Here is a 5,000-nt window from a genome sequence, read left to right on the forward strand (position 1 = left end):
GAAGATTTATCGAAGGAGAATATCGGGCATTTAGGAAAGCAAGCACTTTTTGCCTTCTACAATGGATCTGAGAATGAAGGACTAAACTATTTACGTTACATGCGATTTTGTTAATAAGTTGCCAGCTGTTCAAAGAATTTCCAGTTCCACACTTTTCCAACAACATCTGCATCCCCTCAGTATTAATAGTATAGTTTCAGATTCAAGAATGGAAGGTTAAATCTGGAGTTATGGAGCCAGTTATCAATGGATGGAGAAAAATGGGTGACTTTTTTTTTTCTCTTACCAATTATGACAGTTATGGAACTAGCACCTAAAGAACTAAAGGAAATTGCTCATTGAAACCAAGTCTGTACATACCACCAGAAGATATAGTTGTCAGGCACTTAGATTGGAGTGCACAAAAGCATACAGGCAGTGCAAAGGTGAAAGCTGTACTAATTCTCTCAAACCATATTTGAATACTAGATGAGTCATAAGTAAACAGGATCCCGGAAATTTCCAGTGTACCTGATGTGGAAGACTACTTTTCATGTTACTATAAGGTAAATAACTTTGAGTATTCACAAACTTTTATGCATAGATTTAGCAAATTAAAATCATCTACACTTAGCATATTATTAGCATAGATAACGTATTACTGTAACTGAATTACAGTGTCTATGTTCCCTCAGAGATTTGAAGTTGATACCAGATCAGGAGACACATTGTACAAGCATAATTGTGTTACTAAAAAAAAAAAAGATAAATAAGATTAAATAAATAAATAAATAAAAAAAAGTATATTTTTCAAGATGGTGATTTATGTGTGTATTAGTTTGATTTACAAAGAAAGAGCTTAATCAGGTTTCTTAGACTTCAAAACATAGAGTTAGACACACATCTGTTGAAATGGATAAATGATAAAAACTAAAAAATTTTTTGCCTTCAATGTCAGAAGCTATTTTGTATAATGGTGCTATTTTGAGGTATTTCCCAGGGAGGTATATATTGGTGTAAGTTTTATCTTTTGTTTAGGGGAGGGATCTGAACAACATGCCAGTGAAAACATTTCTTTTGATATTTTTTCCAAATTTGGTTATTTTATGACCTAATTCAACTGGACTAGTTGCATCATTCTGTACCTGCAACAATTTTCTTTGCATCGTCACCTACCTGTAACAGTTCCTTATGCATCATCTGCTATCTGTAACAATTTCCTTTGTATCATCACTAACTGTAATAATGGCATGTTCATCATCCCCTAACTATAGTAATTCCATTTTCATAATCCCCTAACTGTAAATATTTCCTTTGCATCATCCCCTGACTGTAACAATTGCCTTTGCATTATCCCCTAACGGTAGCAATTTCCTTTACATCATCCGTTAATGGTAACAGTTCGCTTTGCATCATCCCCTAGCTACAACACTTACCCTTGCAGCTTCCCTTAACTGTAACAATTCCCTTTGCCTCATCTCTTAATTTTAGCATTTCCCTTAAAATTGACAATTCCCGTAGCTTCTTCCCTTAAATGTAACAATTCCATTTGCACCATTCCATAAATGTAACAATTCCCCTTACCCCATCCCCTAACCTTATTAATTCCCCTTTCGTCATCCTTTTACTGTAAAAACTCCCTTTACATCATCCCCTAACTATAACCATTCCCTTTTCTTCATCCCCTAACTGTAACAATTTCGTTTGCATCTTCCCCTAACAGTACATTTCCCTTGGCATCATCCCCTAACTGTAACATTTCCCTTTACATCATCCCCTAACTGTAACATTTCCCTTTACATCATCCCCTAACTGTAACATTTCCCTTTACATCATCCCCTAACTGTAACATTTCCCTTTACATCATTCCCTAACTGTAACATTTCCCTTTGCATCAGCCCCTAACTGTAATATTTCCCTTTGCATCATCTCCTAACTGTAACATTTCCCCTTGCATCATCCCCTGACTGTAACATTTCCCTTTTCTTCATCGTTTGATTGTAATAATTCCCTTTGCATCCTCACTTGAATATAACAATTTCTTTCACATCATATCCGTGTAACAAGTTCCTTAGTATCGTCCCCTAGCTGTAACAATTCTTATTTCATCATCCATAACTGTGATAATTTACTTTGCATTATCCCTTGCTTATAACATTTCCCTTTGCGTCATCCCCTAACTGTAACATTTCCCTTTGCATCATCCTCTAACCCTAACATTTCCCTTTGCATCATCCCCTAACTGTAACATTTCCTTTCGCATTATCCCTAACTGAAACATTTCCCTTTGCATCATCCCCTAACTGTAACATTTCTTTTTGCATTATCTCCTTACTGAAACATTTCCCTTGACATCATCCCCTAACTGTAACATTTCCCTTGACATCATCCCCTAACTGTAACATTTCCCTTGGCATCATCCCCTAACTGTAACATTTCCTTTTGCATTATCCCCTTACTGAAACATTTCCCTTGGCATCATCCCCTAACTGTAACATTTCCCTTGGCATCATCCCCTAACTGTAACATTTCCTTTTGCATTATCTACTTACTGAAACATTTCCCTTGGCATCATCCCCTAACTGAAACATTTCCCTTGGCATCATCCCCTAACTGTAACATTTCCCTTGGCATCATCTCCTAACTGTAACATTTCCCTTGGCATCATCTCCTAACTGTAACATTTCCTTTTGCATTATCCCCTTACTGAAACATTTCCCTTTGCATCATCCCCTAACTGGAACATTTCCTTTTGCATTATCCCCTTACTGAAACATTTCCCTTTGCATCATCTCCTAACTGTAACATTTCCTTTTGCATTATCCCCTTACTGAAACATTTCCCTTTGCATCATCTCCTAACTGTAACATTTCCTTTTGCATTATCCCCTTACTGTAACATTTCCTTTTGCATTATCCCCTTACTGAAACATTTCCCTTTGCATCATCTCCTAAGTGTAACATTTCCTTTTGTATTATCTCCTTACTGAAACATTTCCCTTTGCATCATCTCCTAAGTGTAACATTTCCTTTTGTATTATCTCCTTACTGAAACATTTCCCTTTGCATCATCTCCTAAGTGTAACATTTCCTTTTGTATTATCTCCTTACTGAAACATTTCCCTTTGCATCATCTCCTAAGTGTAACATTTCCTTTTGTATTATCTCCTTACTGAAACATTTCCCTTTGCATCATCTCCTAAGTGTAACATTTCCTTTTGTATTATCTCCTTACTGAAACATTTCTCTTGGCATCATCCCCTAACTGTAACATTTCCCTTGGCATCATCCCCTAACTGTAACATTTCCTTTTGCATTATCCCCTTACTGAAACATTTCCCTTTGCATCATCTCCTAAGTGTAACATTTCCTTTTGTATTATCTCCTTACTGAAACATTTCCCTTTGCATCATCTCCTAAGTGTAACATTTCCTTTTGTATTATCTCCTTACTGAAACATTTCCCTTTGCATCATCTCCTAAGTGTAACATTTCCTTTTGTATTATCTCCTTACTGAAACATTTCCCTTTGCATCATCTCCTAAGTGTAACATTTCCTTTTGTATTATCTCCTTACTGAAACATTTCCCTTTGCATCATCTCCTAAGTGTAACATTTCCTTTTGTATTATCTCCTTACTGAAACATTTCCCTTTGCATCATCTCCTAAGTGTAACATTTCCTTTTGTATTATCTCCTTACTGAAACATTTCTCTTGGCATCATCCCCTAACTGTAACATTTCCCTTGGCATCATCCCCTAACTGTAACATTTCCTTTTGCATTATCCCCTTACTGAAACATTTCCCTTTGCATCATCTCCTAAGTGTAACATTTCCTTTTGTATTATCTCCTTACTGAAACATTTCCCTTTGCATCATCTCCTAAGTGTAACATTTCCTTTTGTATTATCTCCTTACTGAAACATTTCCCTTTGCATCATCTCCTAAGTGTAACATTTCCTTTTGTATTATCTCCTTACTGAAACATTTCCCTTTGCATCATCTCCTAAGTGTAACATTTCCTTTTGTATTATCTCCTTACTGAAACATTTCCCTTTGCATCATCTCCTAAGTGTAACATTTCCTTTTGTATTATCTCCTTACTGAAACATTTCTCTTGGCATCATCCCCTAACTGTAACATTTCCCTTGGCATCATCCCCTAACTGGAACATTTCCTTTTGCATTATCCCCTTACTGAAACATTTCCCTTTGCATCATCTCCTAACTGTAACATTTCCTTTTGCATTATCCCCTTACTGAAACATTTCCCTTTGCATCATCTCCTAACTGTAACATTTCCTTTTGCATTATCCCCTTACTGTAACATTTCCTTTTGCATTATCCCCTTACTGAAACATTTCCCTTTGCATCATCTCCTAAGTGTAACATTTCCTTTTGTATTATCTCCTTACTGAAACATTTCCCTTTGCATCATCTCCTAAGTGTAACATTTCCTTTTGTATTATCTCCTTACTGAAACATTTCCCTTTGCATCATCTCCTAAGTGTAACATTTCCTTTTGTATTATCTCCTTACTGAAACATTTCCCTTTGCATCATCTCCTAAGTGTAACATTTCCTTTTGTATTATCTCCTTACTGAAACATTTCTCTTGGCATCCTCCCTAACAGTATCAATTTACTTAGCATCATCCCCTCACTGTAACATTTCATTTTGCATTTTCCCCTGATTATTACAATTCTCTTTGCATCATCTCTTAAATGTAACAAATCCTTTTACATCATCTCCATGTAATAATTCCCTTAGTTTCATCCCATAACTGTAATATTTCCCTTGCATCATCCCCGATTGTAACAATTCCCTTTGCATCATCACTTAAATATAAAAATTTATTTTACATCATTTCCGGGTAACAAATTCCTTAGTATCACCCTCTAACTGTAAAATTTTCCTTTACATCATCACCTAATTTTGTTATAATTCAGTTGGCATCATCCCCTGATTGTAACACTTCCTTTTACCTCATACCCTAACTGTAACATTTCACTTCGCATCATCCCT

The 5,000-nt window shown here is 35.9% G+C and overlaps 1 protein-coding gene across 2 annotated transcripts in view; it reads left to right on the plus strand.

Annotated features, from left to right (window-relative positions):
* Vps15 (vacuolar protein sorting 15) overlaps positions 1–5,000 on the plus strand; it is a 796,097-nt gene that overhangs the window by 336,730 nt on the left and 454,367 nt on the right. The window lies entirely within an intron of this gene.

The sequence above is a fragment of the Palaemon carinicauda genome, chromosome 1 (genome assembly GCF_036898095.1).
Source record: "Palaemon carinicauda isolate YSFRI2023 chromosome 1, ASM3689809v2, whole genome shotgun sequence".
Lineage (NCBI taxonomy): Eukaryota > Metazoa > Arthropoda > Malacostraca > Decapoda > Palaemonidae > Palaemon > Palaemon carinicauda.